This window comes from Canis lupus, chromosome 17 (genome assembly GCF_003254725.2).
Source record: "Canis lupus dingo isolate Sandy chromosome 17, ASM325472v2, whole genome shotgun sequence".
Taxonomy (NCBI): Eukaryota; Metazoa; Chordata; class Mammalia; order Carnivora; family Canidae; genus Canis; species Canis lupus.
In genome coordinates this window covers 58,117,375-58,129,848 of record NC_064259.1, presented here as the reverse complement: position 1 = coordinate 58,129,848, position 12,474 = coordinate 58,117,375, and the positions used below count along the sequence as shown (strand labels likewise).

Genomic DNA, 12,474 nt, shown 5'->3' with positions numbered 1-12,474 from the left:
GAAATCCATCCTTGTCTTTTTCCTCCCACGTTTTCCATGTCTAATCAGTTAAGTTCTATAAGTCTCTCCTGTTTACTGTTTCAGTCTATCCACATCTTTTCATTTGACTACCACTGTCCCTCCCCATCCTCACTCTACTAATTACTATATTTCTACTTTCACTAAGAAAGTAAAAGCAATGGAAGAGAATCCTATATCCCGGCCCCCGACTACCGCCAACTCTCTTCACCTATAAGACCTTCCTTCCTTCCTCTTACTAAGAATGAACCATCCATGCTCCTATCCAAGACCAACCTCCAGCTCTACACTGAGACTCCTACAATTATCTTTTTTCTGAATTGTTACTCTCATCTTCCTACCCTAATTATTCCCATTAGCATACAAATATGCCGTAAAATCTCCTGTCTTGAAATTTTTTCCCACATCTTTGAACTATTATGCTACCTCCCCCTTTACAGCAAAACTTCTGAAAGGAGTTGTTTACACTTGCCATCTCTGATTCTTCTCTTCCCTTTCTCTCTTGAACCAACTATGATTAAGTATTCACCCCACCACTCCATGGAAACAGCTTTTGTCAACATCATCAGTGACCTCTGAGTGCTAAATCCAACAGCCAATTTCCAGTCTTAGCTTCTCATCAGTAGTCGTGGAATATTTTCTTCATTTGGCTTCCATGACAAATACTCTCTGGGTTTTCCTCCAACTTCTCAACTTCTTAATTTTTGCTGAATCTACATTTTCCTAATTTCTGAGTGTTGGAGTATCTCAGGGCTCAGTCCTTGGATCTTTTCTCTACATTTTCTCCTATGCACAGCCCCCTACATGATCTCAAGCAGTTTCATAGTTTATTTTTTTATAGGTCTGGTTCTGCTTTTTATGTGTTCATTTGTTTTTTATTTTTTATTTGTTTTTACTTAAATTTTAGTTAGTGAACATACAGTGCAATGGTTTCTAGAGTAGGTTTCAGTGGTTCATCACTTACACGCAACACCCAGTGCTCATTACAAGTGCCTTCCTTAATACCCATCACTCATCTAGCCCATCCCTCACCTGCCTCCATCAACTCTCTGTTCTTTATTCGTAAAGAGTTTATTATAGTTTGTTTCCCTCTTTCCTTTTTTCTTTTCCCCTTTCCCATATGTTCATCTGTTTTCTTTCTTGAATTCCACATGAGTGAGATCACATGGTATTTTTCTTTCTCTGACTGACTTCACTTAGCATAATACATTCTAGTTCTATCCATATCATTGCAAATGGCAAGATTTCATTTTTGATGGCTAAGTAATATTCCATTGTGTATATATACTAGATCTTCTTTATCCATTCATTGGTTGATGGATGTTTGGGATCTCTCCATAGTTTGGCTATTATTGATAATGTGGCTATAAACATCAGGGTGCATATACCTCTTTGAATCTGTGTTTTTACATCCTTTGGGTAAATACCTAGTAGTACAACTTCTGGGTTGTAGGGTAGTTCTGTTTTTAACTTTTTGAGGAACCTCCATACTGTTTTCCAGAGTGGCTACACCAGCTTGCATTCACACCAACAGTGCAAGAGGGGTTCCCCTTTATCTGCATGCTCACCAATACCTGTCGTTTCTTGTGTTGTTAATTTTAGCCATTCTAACTGGCATGAGGTGGTATCTCATCGTTTTGATTTGTATTTCCCTGGTGATGAGTGGTGTTGAACATCTTTTCATGTGTCTCTTAGCCATCTGGATGTCCTTAGAAAAGTGTCTAATCATGTCTTCTGCCCATTTCCTAACTGGATTATTTGTTTTTTGGGTATTGAATTTGAGAAGTTCTTTATAGGTTTGGGAATACTAACCCTTTATCAGATATGTCACTTGCAGGTATCTTTTCCTATTCTGTAGGTTGCCTTTTAGTTTTGTTGATTGTTTCCTTTGCTGTGCAGAAAATTTTATCTTGAAGTCCCAAGAGTTCATTTTCGCTTTTGTTTCCCTTACTTCCCGTGACATGTCTTGTAAGAAGTTGCTATGGCTGAGGTCAAAGAGGTTGCTGCCTGTGTCCTCCTCTAGGATTTTGATGGTTTCCTGTCTCACATTTAGGTCTTTGATCTCTTTTGAATTTATCTTTGTGTATGGTATAAGAAAGTGGTCCAGTTTCATTCTGCATGTTGGTATCCAGTTTTCCCAACATCATTTGTTGAAGAGACTGACTTTTTTCCATTGGATATTCTTTCCTGCAAGTAGTTCCATAGTTTAAAATATTTTTACATAATGCCTCCTAAATTTATACCTTCAACCTGGACTTTTCCCTTGAATTCTCATGTCATTTTCAACTGTCTACTTAACATTTCTACGTGGATATTTAATATATTTAATTTATATTAACTTCCCATTGTCCACGATAAACTCTTAATTCTCCTGCCTCTTCAAACATACTTCTCCCACAGGCTTCCCTATCTAAGTAGATGGCACCACCCTTCCTTCAGTTGCTTGGGCTAAGAACTTGGGAATTACCCTTGCCTCCCCCTTGTTTCTCATATCCTTCATCTAATGCATCAGTAAATCCTATTGTGTCCCTCTTCAAACTGTATCCAGAGCTGACCACCTCTCAAGATTTCCATTGCTACTTAGTCTTAGCATCATCTCTTACTATTTCTGCTCTTCCTTCTCCCCCAACTTCTCAGCATAGGTGCTTTTAAAATGTGGTTGGATCATGTCACTCTTCTGCTCAGAATTCACCCCAGCTTCCCACCTCAAAGAGCCAGTCATCAAGGCTTTATGACATCCTCATCCTCCAGCTGCAATAGCCATCTGGCTGTTCTCATGCCACATAGCCCTGCATCATGTCCTCACCTCAGATCAGTTCCATCTCAGAGAGGCCCTCCCCATATTATCCTACGTAAAACATTTGAGGCCTTTCTCTTCCCTCTACCTCCAGCCTTAGTTACATTCTGTCACTTTGTGTTGCAGGCTGAATTATGTCCCTTCAAAATTCATATGTTGAAGTCATAACTCCCAGTACCTCAATGTGACTATGTGTGGAGATAGGGCTTTTAAAGAGAACTAAGGTAAAAAGAGGTCATATAAGTGGGCCCTAATCCAGTGACTTATAAGGATCCTCATGAGAGGGGTAATTAGGACACCGACACAGAGGGAGACCATGTGAAGACACAGGGAGAAGGTGGCTATCCATAAGCACAGGAGAGAGGCCTCATAAGAAACCAATCCTGTTGATACCATGATCTGGGACTTATAGCCTCCAGAACTGTGAGGAAATACATTTCTGTGGTTTAAGCAACTAGCTCTGTAGTATTTTGTTATGGCAGCCCTAATCAACCAATCAACCTAATCCTGTGTTTTTTTTTCTCTGACCATAGTATTTATCAATGTTTGATGTGCTTTTTTTTCTTGATAGAATGCAAACTCCATAAAGACAGACTGATATGCCTCTAACACCAATAGTGCCTAACACATGCTAGCACTCAAACATTTGTTGAATAAATGAACACATCCCTTCTGTCACTACTATCCTGGGGCCCATAATTATCCTCTTGGGTTACTAAGTGACTTCCTAATGAGTCCTATCCCTTCTTGCCTTTTGTTTCTCTTTTAGACCTTTCCCCAGCTTACCTGTCCAGCCTCATCCCTCACACCCCCTCACATAGCACACATTACCCATCCCCACACCCCCACCCTGCCCCGTTCCAGCCAAACTGAACTGTTTTAGAAAAAGGAAATCCCACTCCTCTGGTCTCTGGACTTCAGTACGTATTCACTATCCCCTGACACACCCTTTGCCCACCTAATCCCTGCTCATTGAGATACCTCTCATGTTTCTACTTGTCTCTCAGTAGAGGGCCATCTGTCTTGTTCATTATTGTGTTCCTAGAGCCAAGTACAAGATTTGGCACAAAGTGGACTTGAGCAAAGATTTATTGAATGGATTCTGAACTCCCTTTGCTTGGTACAAAGGTAGCTTCTGTGCACTCTTCCCCACTCACCACCAGGAGGAACCATGGAGTAAGGGAAAACAAGCCAGCTTCTGGGGGTTCAAATTCTGGCAATACTATGTGCCTCTTTGTGACCCCTGGACAGGGTTTTCTGAGTCGGTTTTTCCTTTCATGTCAAGTGGAAATGATTATACCTACTAATTAGGGTTTTTGTGAGAATTAATTGAGTAAATGTAAGGGCCTTCAAAGTCTTTTTGCTATTTCTCCCCTCTAGATTCTGAGCTGTGACAGGTTCTTCACCTTGTAGGAAGCTTTGGGAGTGTGCTTTTTAGCTCCCCTCACTGCAGAAGTGCTTCCTCTATTATCCCTTACCGGGGGGAGTGTGCCTGTGTGTACAGAGGGACCTTGGCTCCCTTGCTCACCAGTTATGTGGCAGTGGGCAAGTCACTTAACTTCTCTGAACTTGTGTTTCCCCAACTATTAAACAGGGATGTTAATATTTGCCTACTTGACAATCTTCCTGAGAATGGATGTGAAAAGCACTTCATAAACTCCTAACCTGGACAGCCTGGGTGGCTCAGCGGTTTAAGCGCCTGTCTTTGGCCCAGGGCGTGATCCTGGAGACCTGGGATCGAGTCCCACATCGGGCTCCCTGCATGGAGCCTGCTTCTCCCTCTGCCTCTCTCTCTCTCTCTCTCTCTCTGTGTGTGTGTCTATCATGAATAAATAAATAAAATCTTTAAAAAAAATAAAATAAACTCCTAACCTGCCCTTGGCCTTGAGTCGTTTCTCTTAATGTCTGCTGTAAGGTTAAAAGGATTTGCAGCATGGGTCTCTCCTTGGATGGCCAAAGTTAGGGCCTCCCAAGATAGAGTAGAGTGGTCACTCTTCTCCCACATACCCAGGCTTGCTTGGGTAGATTGACTTCAACAGGAATTCACCTGACAGATCCTCCCTGGGGCCACATGGCTTATCTTACTCACAGAGCTCTTGGCTCTGGCAGGCACTGAGATGAAATAACTGTCATTAGACAAGGCCAGTCACTCTTATGTGCTGAGACCTCTCTAATAGTTTCATGTAGACGGTTCAAAAGGACATAAGGTGTTCAAAACTCTGAAGGGCCCACCTGCAGAGAAGGAGGAAGACAGAGTCCCCATCTCACCTCATCCCCAGTCCTCAGTGCACTGGGACCTGGCATGCTGACCTGTTTGTATTTATTGTAAGCAACTCAGGTCTTTGCAAGTGGTACCTGGCACCCCTTCTCCTCAGCTGGAATCCTTTTGGGTGCTGTCCATCTATCTGCAAAGGATGATGGGAGGAGTTAAGAGCAACTATTTTGTTTACTATATGCCAGGGAAGTATCATTCTTCAACCTTGGGGCTAAAGCTGAGGTTCCCTGTGTACCCTGGAGTTGCTAAGAGAAAGTCTTGAGTTCCTTTGCCTGGCTGGGGAGTTCTTTAGGAAGAGGGCTCTGCTCTGTTCAATCCCTACCTCCTGGTGGCCGAGGGAACTGGCCTCACAGTCCTGACCCTCCCAGTCCACACTGCCAGCTTCTAGGAACCTGGTTCCTGTCTAAGTAAAGGTGGGGAGAGAGAGAGCTGAAAAGCACTATCCTCAATACACAACTAGTCTTCCCAGGACTGCTTTTTCTCTACCTGGCTTTTGAAATGTAAGCTTCCCTGAAGGTTGGACTTGGAGTGCGGGGTGGTGTGTAGGGGGGTGAGTAGAATGTCCCAAAACTCCCATTTTGGAAGTAAAGATCCAAACTAGTGCCAGAACTTGAGAGAGCACTGGTCTTGGAGTCACAGGCTGTGAGTTCAAGTCCTACTTCCTTATGTACCATCTGTGTGATTTTGGGTAAATCTGTTAACTTGCTATTTAACAAGCAGTATATCCTCATTTGTGAAATGATACTGTAATATAGTGTCTCCTTCACAGAATCATCCCAGGGTTCTCACAGATTAGGTATGTCATACACTTAATAACGTGAAGAGAAATGTGCTATACAAATGTAGGGCATTGCTTGTATTATTGCTCAAAAAACGTCTTCTGAGTGTTCCTCAGGCAGTGTTCTGAGTGTTCTTCTGAGGGTTCCTAAGGCATGGGCATCCAGTCCTGGATACTGTGCCATTGGTGATAAGATCCTAGTGACTATTTTAGGGGAGTTTCAGCCACTTATGGGATGGTAGAAGCATCTACCTTGGAGTAAAGAGTCAGGGATTTAGATTCCAGTCTTACCACTTTCCTATGCCCTGTGACCTTGGACAACTCAGAGCCTCTCTTCATTTGTATGTTGAGAAGGAGGATGCTCTCTGTGAGTGGGAGGGGGCAAGTGGTAGAGAGTGAAAGCAAAATTACTATATGAAAGATCCGGAACATGGTAGCTGCTCAAGTGCAAACTTAGAATCTGCATCTTCATGTGTTTGGGCCTTAAACTAGAATTCAGCAGCTCCCCATATGTCCAGAAGTTTGAGTCACTCCTTGTGCTGCCAAGTATTTTAGAGAAGGCAGGTATGTGCTTTGAAATCAAAGATATAGGGCAGCCCTGGTGGCGCAGCGGTTTAGCACCGCCTGCAGCCCAGGGCGTGATCCTGGAGACCCTGGATCGAGTCCCATATCAGGCTCTCTGCATGGAGCCTGCTTCTCCCTCTGTCTGTGTCTCTGCCTCTCTCTCTGTGTGTGTCTCTATGAATAAATAAATAAATCTTAAAAAAAAAAATCAAAGATATAGCCTAGCTTAGCCAGTAAAGGATGAATGCTGTGAGATTGGGGCCAGTGGTGGTGGGGCTGTATATATTGGTTGGGAAAGCAGGGCATTTTTCTCTGAGGCAGGCTTTCCGCAGAGGAAAATCTGGATTCAAGAGAGATTAAAAGTCTCAAAGGTAAAGGAGAGATGTAAGGAAATGGCCTGCATTGAATCACTGCAAAGGACAGTATTCATCAGAGAATTAATTTGGAAGGAAATAGAGTGTGAAATAGCAGCAAGGCTTTCAGCTCTGGGCACCATGGCCTTAGAAACCGAGTCGGCACTTCAGAGGCTTGCCAAGGCCCAGCCTGGGAGCTACATCCAGGAAAGCAGCCCGGGGATGCCCAGAGACCACAAATTGCTGAGCTCGGAAGGAACTGATTGAGTGTGTAATTAAGGGGAGGGTTGTATAACACTTGGGTAAGTAGAACTTGATGGGGTCAAACCAGCAGGGCTTCTGGGAGATGAGAGAGCAGTCCCTGGAGTGGTTAGTAACTGAAGCCAGATGCATAAAGTTAGATACAGCTTACCTGGGCCCTATGGAGATGAGGACGGAAGAGCTCAGGAAGGGGAAAGGATAAGTGATTGCTCCCTAAGTTGAAGTATCCCCAAATGCTCAGTACCTTAGTGGTTCTACTCTGGGAATGAGCAATGGGAAAAATCCCCAGAAACTGAAGGATCAGAGAGGCTGTGACTTGGCCAAGGTCACATAGCATGGAGGAACTGTAATGGATTCTGGGTCCTGATTGTGCATCCAGAGTGCATCTTGCTGTGCTACACTGATGGTGACAGCTGGAAGGGAACTGGCCAGAAGAAGGGTCCTGTATCACAGAGTAGGGGTAAGGTATCATTCACTGTATATTTGTGGGCAAGATGGGTATGTGTAGGTTGAATACTGAAACAGTTATGTATATTCATAACTAGTTGAATCCCTGGTATTACCTAACCCCACATGACAGGACCCTTGCTCACCCCTCAGCCTCATGCCCTGCCTCTTGTTCTCCCCTCAATTCTTGTGATATTGACTCCTGCTTGTCATCTAGACCTCAGCTTAAACATGACTCTCTCTCAGGTGGAATATTTCCTTACGCGTTTATGTGTATGTTTAATTTAGCATTTACTTTTGTAGAGGTACAACAGAAGCCCGGTGGCTAACACAGGCTCTACAGCCAGACTGCCTAGGTTGATGCTCCATCTTTTAGGATCTGTGTGATCTTGAGCAAGTGACTTAACTCCTCTGTGTCTCAGGACTCTTAATCTAGAAAATGGGAATAATGATAGTATTTACCTCACAAGACCTTGTGAAGAGTAAACATGTACAGTGTTTAGAACAATGCCTGGCACATAGGAAATGCTCAATAAATGTCAGCCATTATTATTTTTTGTTTTTATTTTTATTATGCTATGTCTCCCTCCCCTATAATCACCAGGAACCTTGTCTGGCTTGTTCACTGCTGGACGTTTCTTCAGCACATAGATCATGACCTGGCACATAGTAGGGCATCAATACATATTTATTGAATGTATTTGCTAAATTAATAAAGTAACCAATTCAGTAGTCAATCTTTTTTCAGAGAAGTGTTTTGTGTTGTCTGGTAGGCCTCTAGGCCTCTGCCCATTTGGACATATTATTTAATAGTTTGAGGAAAAAATACAACTGAATAACCAGAGGGTGCAGGCTGGATATACTTACTAAAGACATAAAACCAGGAAGAATAGCTTATTGAATGGCTGAATGAATGAGTGAATAAATGATGGATATATTTGATATGTCCATGCCAATATCTTTTTTTTTTATCCTGGGCCAAATATTATGAGATAAAACTTACTAGGAATAAATACAAAGTTCTTGATTTCAAAATCAATTGCCCACAATAAGGTTGTTCAGTGTGAATCAATAGTATGATGTGTTTCTCAAAATTCTAAATGTGCTGTGGTACCTGGAATGAAGGAGGTGATGGTCCTGTTCCATCCCGCACAGCTCAGAGCACACCCAGAGAACTGTGCCAGATTTGTGGGAGCCAGATTTGCTAGCAGAAATAAGCAAACATGCCAACTGGAGAAGGACCATCAAGGAGGAGGGATCAAAGGGGCTGAAGACCACATTCAGACCAGTGTGTAGGCTATAGGGACATACAGACTTTAGGTTCATATAAGGAAAATCTGTGAAATAATCCAAGTTGGCCATAGATGAATTGGGCTACTTTAGAAGAATCCTGTCACGGAGGATTTTGAGCTTACACTGGCATTTAGCTAGAGTGTTGTAAAGGGTCATACACCATCCAGGAGCTGGAATAAGTGGCTTTTAAAGTCTCCACCCACCCTGAGAATCTATGGCTCTGATTGCACAGCATCTTTCATTCTTTATGAAAAGTCTGAGTCAGAGGCAGGCCTCATTTTTCTTTTTATGTGGTCAGGGATGGGGTTTGGTCCCCTAATTTGATGATTCTGAACTTTAAAGAAGGAAGAGGGAAGCGCCTGAGAATCTGGTGACCTCACTGTAACCCTTTAAAAAAATCCATCATGTTGGGCCAGTTGGGCTTGGATGTGCCAGGGAATACTTTAGTCCTGCTGCTACCATCATCCCATCTTAGAATTTCCTCTCTGGTGCAGCTTTCTCCAAGGCTTTTCTGTGTGAACTTTCAGTGCCAGGAGAGCAACAAGAAGGCTCTGTGGGTCTCCCTTCTGAAAGAAGAAACAGTTCCCAGCTCCAGCTAGAATCTTCTAACAGCCCAGCCAGCACATCTGTGAAGCTTTCGAATTTACTCAATAGAACAGCCATTTCAGATCTCTGCATTGCAAGCCTGAGGTAAATCTCAAAAATGCTCTGATAACTCAGCTTGTGCTAGGCATATGCACATATGTTATCTGATATCCATCTCCCAAAAACTCTGTGACACTGAAATTTAAAGCAGGTGGCTCAGAGAGATCAGAGTCAATAATTGAGTAGGAGGCAGAGGCAGGACTCAGACTCCCACCTTTGACCTCAGGGTCAGCTTGATCTCTGTCCACATCCCCACATCTGTCCTCTGGAGTGTTGCTTTCCTTTTGCTTGCCTCCTTCCTTTTGGTATTTTCCTTTCTCCAAAGCTTACCTCCACCATGCTCTGATTCTTTACCTCCTTCTTGTGATCTTTCTGCCAAGGATGGCATGAGTTCTCTTGAATCCTCAGTCCCTGCCATTCAATTGGTTCTTCTCTTCCTCTCTTAAAATAATATTTCCATGATCTTAAACTTTATTTCTGTTTTCCTTCTACCTATCATCCTATTTCTCTTGACTAGTACTGCCAAACCTACTGAGTGTGTATAATTCCATGGCCCCCAGTCTCTTTTATACTCAGACCCTTTTCCCTGGTCATCTGCCTTCCATTTCTTTACCAGAAATGCCCTCCAGGAGACCACAGCATCAGTTGATCAATTTTGAGAACCATTCTTAGTGTTCTCACCTTTCTTGATTCCTCAGTAGCATTTGGCCTTGTGGATCACCTCCTATTTCTTAAAAGCCACTCTTTCACCCCCTCAGGGGTAACTCTATACTTTTGTAGCTACTTCAGTGATTGATTCTTTATCTGGACAACCATTTCCCCATCAGTTACATGAGAGAGGTGGGCTAGGGTCATTTCTAGGGTTTCTTCTTATACTATAAATTTCAGTTTCTTTTGCTGGAACTTCTTCCCCCACTTTTGACTGTGCCAGTCCTTCATGACTTAGTTCTTTGCCCTCCGTTTGGTTCTCTTCTCTTACTTCCATGGAGAAATAATCCACACTCATCTCCATGTGGAGGAATTCATATTTCCATAGCTTTTCCAAACCTCTCACCCTCCCTGCCCTTATGTCCAGTTGTCTGCACATAGATGCTACATCATCCCTTCATACTTAGCACTTCCTCAACCCCAAAGAACACTGGCTCCCAACTTCCCCAATTTTTACCCATGATACCAGAGGCTTGGATGAGGTATGGCAGGGGGGAAAGCTAAAGGCCTCTAAGCTACATTCTGAGAAAATAAGAAGTAAAAAATAGGCCCAGTATCTGGGGAAAAGGATTTAATAGAGGAACAACAAAAGAAACCATTTAACTCCAGATCCTTCTCTCCTCCCTAATAAGTCTTTCCTAGGAATGGAACCAATCTTCAAGCCAAAAGGGCCAAACATTGTTGGGATGGATGAAAGCGTAGGTGACTACGTAGTGCCAGGTTGTTTTTAATGAGTTCAGATCCTTCCCAGTGAAGAAACAGTCACATGTCTTACCTCCTGTCCTAGTCCCAGAGCATGTAAAGGTGAACCACTGGGGCTGGCTGGGGGAAAGGAGGAAGCTTGCTCTAGAAGGAACTGTCTGAGGGATCATAAGGGATTTCCAAATATGGGAAAAGGGAATAAATCATTTGGTGAAGTAAAAAGAAATGAGTTCAGATCTTCATATACAGATGCATAATGCTGTGAGATAGCAAAAGAAGTTCTAGATGTTACTTCAGAGAACAGTCTAGGAAAAGTTAAGATACTTTTGGATTTTTAGTTTCAGAGAACCAAAATACAAAGACAAATGTGGTCCTAGTGTTTCAAAATCCATAAAATGAGAGACTCCAGAGTCTGAAGATCAAGGGCTCTTTGTCCCCAGTAGCATCTAGAGTGGACTCTTAAATAAGTAAAAGTCTGTGAGCACTTAGGAAAGAAAGCAGTAATCAGCATTAGGAATCATAGTTAGTGAAACTATCTCTTTTCTGTTTGGTTAACAGACCAATAAATCAAATATTCCCAAGAAATTTGATAAAAACCTTTCCAGGTAATGTTTTTTAGTCTTCATGTCGGCAACTTCCTTTTCCTCAGTCATGCCATACCTGTGTTTGTAATGACTTGTTCAATGTCTGACTTTTTTAGCAGACTATGAACTTGATGAGGACAGGATACAATCATGCCTATTTTGCTGCTGTATCCATAGTTCCTAGTTTTGTACGTTCTGACTAAAAAAATAAAAGAATCAGTTACTTAATAAGTAGATGTAAAATGTGAGCTGGGTGGTAATAGGCTTATAAGTGATTGCAAAAGTACATTTAAAAATTAATAAATTACTGAATTGATGTCAGTCTAAGGTTAGCTCTAACTAAAACTCTTAGAAGAAAACCTTCATGACATTGGATTTGGCAGTGATTTCTTGGATACAGCACCAAAAGCACAGGCAAGAAAAGAAAAAATAGACAAGGTAAACTTCATTAAAATTTTAAAACGTTTATATATCAAAGGACACTACCAGTAGAGTAAAAAGGCAGTCCACGGAATGAAAGAAAATTTTTATAAATCATATTTCTGATAAAGGATTGCTTCTAGAATATATAAAGAGCTCCTACCATTCAATGCACAAACACATGCACACACACAAATAAAATTCAAAAATGGGCAAAGGACTTAAATAGACATTTCTCTAAAGATATACAAATAGTCCCTTAGCACATGAAAAGATGATTAACACCACTAGTCATCACGAAATACAAATCAAAACTACAATGAGATACCACTTCACACTCATTAGGATGGCTATTATTTAAAAAACCCAGGGGTACCTGGCTGGCTCAATCAGTAGAGCATGCAACCCTTGATCTCAGAGTTTTAAGTTTGAGCCCCATGTTGGATATAGAGATTACTTAAAATCTTTTAAGAAATAAAAATTAAGGGGCAGCCCGGCTCGACAGTTTAGTGCTGCCTTCAGACCAGGGTGTGATCCTGGAGACCCAGGATCGAGTCCCATGTCAGGCTCCCTGCATGGACCCTGCTTCTCCCTCTGCCTTGTGTCTCTGCCTCTCCCTCTGTGTCTGC

The 12,474-nt window shown here is 42.3% G+C and overlaps 1 non-coding gene across 1 annotated transcript; it reads left to right on the top strand.

The window, feature by feature from the left end:
* The first annotated feature begins 10,884 nt into the window (after positions 1 to 10,884).
* LOC112665123 (small nucleolar RNA SNORD22) lies at positions 10,885 to 11,008 on the top strand. The gene has a single exon (XR_003140234.1). It is a non-coding gene; the product is annotated as a small nucleolar RNA SNORD22 (small nucleolar RNA).
* The last annotated feature ends 1,466 nt before the right edge of the window (positions 11,009 to 12,474 follow it).